The sequence below is a fragment of the Lucilia cuprina genome, chromosome X (assembly GCF_022045245.1).
Source record: "Lucilia cuprina isolate Lc7/37 chromosome X, ASM2204524v1, whole genome shotgun sequence".
Classification (NCBI taxonomy): Eukaryota; Metazoa; Arthropoda; class Insecta; order Diptera; family Calliphoridae; genus Lucilia; species Lucilia cuprina.
The window spans coordinates 5,965,467-5,972,962 of NC_060949.1; positions in this window are offsets into that span (position 1 = coordinate 5,965,467).

A 7,496-nucleotide genomic window follows, 5' to 3' on the forward strand; every position below is an offset into this window, starting at 1 on the left:
CAGACTATTCACTATCAGAAAACATGACATGTCTGAAAAAAGTGTTTACTGGGTACACAGCTGAATAAAACCACCCACTAAACAATTTTTGCCGAATTAGTATTGAGAGTCTGCACAAGTTGCCGATTTCGTATCCGAATTCCGTCAGAATTCGTTACGAAAATCGTATGAAAGGTTGCTTGGAATTCGGAACGCTTTGTCTGAGAAAATTCGAAAAAATGGTCAAAGTTGTCGGTCAGAATTCGTAACGAAATCTGATGTAATTTCCTGGGGATATTCTGAAGGAATTTTCGACAAATCTGATTAAAGTCGGATGTTGTTTACTTCATTTCCAAATACCCTCTTAGAGAATAAAAATTCCATTTTAAACTTTCTGCATGAATTTTTTAAAAAAAGAAAACTTCCTTTAGATAATGTGCAAAGTTGTCGGAAAGTTTTCTTTCAAAAGAACTGAAAAAGGACCAAAGCATGATAAAAATATGTCTTGTTTTGATGAATTTTCAAGGTTGTCTCGTATTTTTGCTCATTTCCGATAGTAACGGACCGATTTTTCTGATTTTAAATCGCGATCTTCTCGAAAGCATGTCTAACAAAATTATTAAACATTCGGATCTCGTCGATATCTGGGATCCTCTAAAAACAACAGACAGACGGACATGATTTAACCGACTATCTATAAGGATCCAGAATATATATACTTTATGGGGTCGGAAAATTAAATTATAGAAACGGAACTAAGAAAATAATTCTTTGATTGATTTTTGATTGATTATTGATTTTTTCGTTATATCGAAGTTTTACGAATGCAATATAATGTAATCAAATATGGGTGTATATATGTTGTATATATGTTCTTCATTTTTCTAAGTTGTATTGGTATTGAAAATGAATAAGATCGGTTCACAAAGAAAAAGTTATGATTAAAAAAAATCCGACAAATTTACGCTTTTTACCACCTTCTAATGTAATTTTCACAAAAGCTATGAAGTATAATTCCACAAAAATCACCACATTTATTTTTCTTCGTGAGGGCTTGACACCGGTTGAAAATTGGCGGAATCGGTTTACAATTTCATATACCTGCCATAAATACAACAAATCGAGTTTCATGGAAACTATTACAGAAATTTTGCACGAATAACTTTAACACCCATGTAAAATTCTCCAAGAGCTTTTGCGCTCATATTAGGGATGCCAATCCCGAAAATCCCGGCATTTTTTCGGGACTAGTAAATCCCGAATCCCGGAATTTCGAAATATATCTTGGGATTTTTTCGGGATTAGGATATCCCGAAACTCGGGATTTTGCAAAATAAATCCCGGGATTTGCTTCAAAAGAATGTTTTCATTTTCTCTTTAAAGCCACAATTTTCATAAAATTGCCAATTACGACCTTATTTTATTTCTGATTTATGTAAAAATGAGGCAAGAAGTCATAATAGGACCTCCTCCGAAAAAATTACTATCAATACATTACAATATTTTGATGGTGGATATTTCATTTGTGTACATTCGAATACAAGTTATGTTCCGAAACTAATATATATTTATGTAAAATTCAAATTTTTTCAAAGAAAATTATTGATGTTCGAATAACTGAATTAGTTTCTGTTATAATTATTAATACGCATGGAACCGTATAAGATTTTATACCACTTTAGTGGGAGGGTATATTGGGTTTGTGCTGATGCACACCAATATTGGTCCCATACCCACCTTAAAGTATGCCAATCGGCTTAGAATCTTTTTATGAAGCGATTTAGTCCGTCCGTCCATGTAAAAATTGTAATCAAAATACCCAGCGACGAAGCATATTAATATATTTAGCTATGTCCATCCCCCTGTCTGATGGTTCCGGAGATGAAGCCTAGTGAAAAAAGTTAACATCGGTCCATTATTTCAAATATCCCCCATGCAACTGAATTCGCCGAAAAGGGCTTTAAAGTTCATAATTACGTTTAATATACTCGTATCCCGACAAAAAGCTGCAAAACCAAGTTCCATCCATACTAGCCTTTATCACCCTGATGAATTTTATAATAAATGTGAATTTTAACCCTAGCTCCTATAAAAAGTCCCCTTCAAAATTAAATACAAAAATTTGTTTATCTTGGAAAGTGTTTCAGTTAGAACCTTAAAATTTTGCACGAATAATTTTAACATCCATGTTAAATTGGCGGACTATCCATGAGGGGCGGCACCTCCCATATTATACATTAAATACAAAAATTTGTTTTTCTTGAGATAATATAACAGTTAGGGTCCTCAAATTTTGTAGGAGCCTCTTTGGTGTTAATTTAATTATTTATGATAAAAATATAAATTAAATACAAAAAATCGATTATCATGCAAACTATTACAGTAACAAAATTCAAATCTGGGGGCCTTGAAGCCCCCATATGAATAACATAGAAAAAATCGCATTTCTGAGAAACTATTTGAGCTGGAATCTTTAAACTTTACTTGAAGAATTTTGACATTTATCTGATCATTAAGAGTATATCTCGTATATCTCCCATATGAATAAAATAGAAAATATTGTTTATCTAGAAAATATAAAACTAGATTCATTAAATTTTTCATAAATTACTTTAATATTCAACTGAATATTTCGGGGAAAAGGGCAGAGTTTCATCTGGGCAGCTTGAAGCCCCCACACGAAAAAATCTTATATATAAGAAGCTAAACTTTGACATTCATGTGAGCATTTAGAAAATAACGGGCGAACTTTTAATGGCAGGCTTGAATTAAATACAAAATTTCGTATATCTTGAAAACTGTTAGATAATTAAAATATCTATGAAAATAGATAGATAGAAATTGCCGAACTGCCAACAATCTGCTTGACATCTCTCATATGTAACATATTGTTAATTTGAAAAACTTAATTTGTGGTTAGAATTTTCAAAATCGTTAAGTGGGTTTTTATTTATAATAGGTAAAACAAAAAATATTGTATATCCCAAGGCATTAGAATAAGAATTTTAAGAATAAATATATTAAAATTTAGCAAGTAAGAAGTAAATAGATCATTATTATATTATATTAAAATTTAAATGAGTGAGTAAAAATGCTACATTCGGCTGTGCGAATCTTATATAACCTTCACCATAGTGTATTTAAAAATATAAATATAAAAAGGCAGTCAAACCAGCAGACATCCAACCATACGATACGAAATACATACACACAACAACAAAATACACAACGCAACAGACATCCAAACAAACGAAACCAACTTCAAGACACAAAAACAATATACACAAGACAATGAAACACACAACCATCCAAACCTACAAAACTGAATACACCAAGAAACACAACGCAGTTAATAAGCAGTGTTGTTGTTGCTTATTTTTTATAAAATTTTCAGAGGTTGTCTCAGATTTTTGCTTATATCTCCGATATTTATGAACGGATTTCGCCGGAAACTTGTCTGATAGAATTATTGAAGATTTGGATCTTGAAGATATCTGGGGTCTTCAGAAAACTGATTTCAACAGACAGACAGAAAGTCGAACATGGCTTAATCGACTCCGCTATCTATAAGGATTCAGAATATATATACTTTATAGGGTCGAAAAATTATATTTTGGAAATTACAAACGGAATGACAAACTTATATATACCCTTCTCACGCCCCCCGTCGACATTTTTCCATGATGAAATCTTCATCATGGTGTATTGCAATCCCCGGGTAAAGAGGTGCTACCAATACCTCTAGTCTGCCGGGACTATAAACTGGTGATGTCAAATGTATCCTTGGCTTCGCGTCGGAATGATTTGGCATGAGGTCTAATCAGAGCACCATATAATCTGGCACTACGGGTGACCAGTTGCCGCGGGACTATGTGCTGGCTTTTCAGTTGGTTGAGGTTCATTCGGGATCCACGTATTGGCTGTGGTTTAATACCCAAAATCGCGGGGAGAGAATGTTGGTTTAAGGACTGATATTAGGATATATCCTAATAATGGGTTGGATAAATCTCTCTATTAGAATTATTAGAATTAATTGTCTTTGCAAATTCCTACTTCCTTTGTTACATTGATCGGTTCTAAAAGAGGGTTCCTGATCCATTTTGTTGGGTATTTCGAACTACCAAATATGTCTCTAGGTGCCAAAACAACAGAGCCATCTCAGTAGTGCGGTTGCGCGGGCTTAAAGATGTTAAGGAATGCACTGGAATGGGTCATTAGATGATGGAAATTGCATTTTTAATAATACAATTCTTTCATGACATCATTAAGGGTGGTCACTTCCGCATTGTCGGAAAATTGATTTCACCTGATGTTGGGACTCGTCACCCCCTTCTATTGATTTTAGACCAGTGATTGCCTTTTCCTTGTCGGTGTACGCGGATTAATTCCAATGCGGCCTGTCATTCCACAACGGGGCTGCTATGGCAAGAAATTAGATAGCTCGAGTACTTCAACAAAGTGCTTGTACATGGACCGGACATCCATGTAGAAAAATTGCTACCTGAGTTCTTCATAGAGGAACTCAGGGGCGCATGGTAGACCGTCTCTAGTTTACCCAGTGGATGAAAAAGACTACCGTGAGATAAGGCCGTCAGTTAATCTTTCGACATTCATACATTTCTCACGAAGGTGAAGGGTATAATAAATATGACAAATTCCTGTATGTCTGGAATAGGAAAGAGGCTACATTTTATTTTGAAGTATTGTAAATCTGGAAGTTAGAGTCTTCAAAATCGTAAAGTGGTTTTTTGTATATTGCTTTTAAGATATTATGAAGATAAACATAATAGTTATGTATGTATGTATGTATGTATGTATGTATGTATGTATGTATGTATTATTTCTTTAGATACTTAATTATAAATTATAAATCTAATGCCTTGGGATATACAATGTGTTTCGTTTTACCGTCTAGTATAACTAAAAGACCCACTTTGCATATGAGACTTGCCAAGCAAAGCAATTCGATAATGCACCAAGAAAACTTAAAAAACTTTGATCGAGAGTACAAACGGAGTGGTCCAGTATTACGCACCGGATCATTGAGACCTTTGTGCAAAAGTACTTAGCACAACCAAAACGTGCAAAACTGGTTACTTCGACTTTATTTATAAATATGTTTTAATCTTTGGATTAATATTTAATTATCATGAATTAAATTATGTTTTCTTTTTATATTGTTTTATAGAATATTTTAAATTGAAAACTCAATTATTTTTATTTTATTTTATGGGTTTTTTTGCATTTTTTGGAAACAGCTCTTTCACTTTTTTGAGTTTACTTAAAAATATATTCCTGATCTAATACGACGACGAGAAAAATACGAATGTCAAATTTTCCATCAGTGTTTTACTCAATGTAGTAAGGTTTGACATATCATATTACTTGCGTGCTCGTGTGAAGGGGCCTTAGAATAAATAATATTCATTGACGTAGAGAAAAAGTGTATACTAATTTCCCCCTTTCTGATTTATGTTTGTTTTGCAAAATTGTCAGTCTGACAACTTTGCAAAAGAAAAATTGTAAGTTCAGACGATTGTTAGATATTTTCTGAACATTTTACTGATAACGTTGTTAGATCGCACAAGTGCCAGGAGCCTCAAAAATAAAGGGCTAAATTCAACATTTAAAAAGGTATGAAATGGCTAAAAGGCTTAAAAGGCTAACCCCCATAATAAAGTTATTGATGGTTTATTGTAGGAATTTTGTATGAAAAATGTGAGTAATAAACCTAAAATAAGCGATTAATATCTTTTTGAATACGGGATAAATGTTTATACATTAAAAATCTTTGTTAAATATAGTGAAAAATAATAGTCGTAAATTTTCGACTATAAACCAGGGTTGGGTGGTAATGACTACATTCTCAATTACAATTGCATTTGAAGTAATTGTAATTGAAACTTTACCAATTACAATTACTTAAAAACAGCTTCAACAGTCAAAACTGCTTTAAGTATACTAGTATAGCGATGAAATTTGACATGTGTTCCCTTCAGAAAATAGTTTTAACGCTAATTACTGACTTAAAAATACGAGTATAGCGATGAAATTCGACATAAAGAAGCGTTATATGAATAATGAATAATTTTATATAAGTCAAAATCTCTCTACCAAATTTTATGGGAATGAGGATTGGTCTCCAACAGAATATATCCAACAAAACAATTTGTTTGTTTGTTTTTAAAAATTTATATTTTGTTAATTCGAATAACACGTACATAATTGACTTAATTCTTGTCTCTCTGATGTTTGCAGAGGACCATTCCTTTTATGGCATACGATTGTATAGTGGGTATATAAGATTCGGCACATTCGAATATAACACTCTTACTTGTTTAAATGGGTCTTATTTTGCCTTTTTAAAAACAAATAATAAAATTTAATATTCACGTAAACCAAAAATTAGTAGAACGGTTTTCGTAATATCCCTGTATAGATGTATTGTTAAGTACGTTCTGGATAAATTATATAAAATTTTCAATGTTTTTTTTTATAATTGTTGTTAGGATTTTTGGACAATATAATTTTTATTGAATAGAAAAACACTTGTCAATTAATTTAAATGGGAATGTATTAAACAATTTTAAATCATTAACTTCAATTTCACATTCAGTTTATTTTTAAATTTGTACAAAATACCAATACCCGGAGCTATCTTTTTTTCACTTAATTAATGTAATCGCCTCAGAATCACTTTCTGAGTCGATTTAGCTATGTCCGTCTGTCCGTCCGTCCGTCCGTCTGTGTGTCCATGTAAACCTTGTGCGCACGCTACAGGTCGCAATTTTCAAGATAATTTGATGAAATTTGGCACATGCTTTTTTTTGGTACAAGGACGATCGCAAATGGTTAAAATCGGTCCATTATTTCTCCTAGCCCCCATACAACCGTACCCCCCGAATCGGGCCTTTAGGCTCATAAGTACGTTAAATGTTTTATAATGTCAACGAAAATCAGCAAAAATTAGTTTTTTAGAACAATAATTGACAATACTAATTTTTATTGTGATCGGGTCTCAGTTGACCCTAGCCTCCATACAGACTCCCCTTCAGAAAATGACTTGATGGTCAAAATTAACTTATAATTACTTATAAAAGGATTAAAATCTACATAAATGACTTTGTAGTAGACGTAACTTCATCTACCAAATTTTATGAGCCCTCTTGTAGAAAATCTCTCTTTTTTGTAAACCTTGTGCGCAAGGTACAGGCCGCAATTTTCAAGATAATTGGATGAAATTTGGCACACACGCTTCTCTTGGCCCAAGGACGAAGCCTATTGAAAATAAGTAGTTAAAATCGGTTCATTATTTCGACTAGCCCCCATACAACCGTACCCCCCAAATAGGACCTTTTGGTTTATAATTAATTTAAATGATCTATTATGTTTACAAAAATCGACAAAACTTAGTTTTTTAGAACTTTAAATGACACTACCGATTTTTGTAGTGATCGGGCTTCATTTGACCCTATCCCCCATACAAACTCTCCTTCAGAAAATGACTTAAAGGTCAA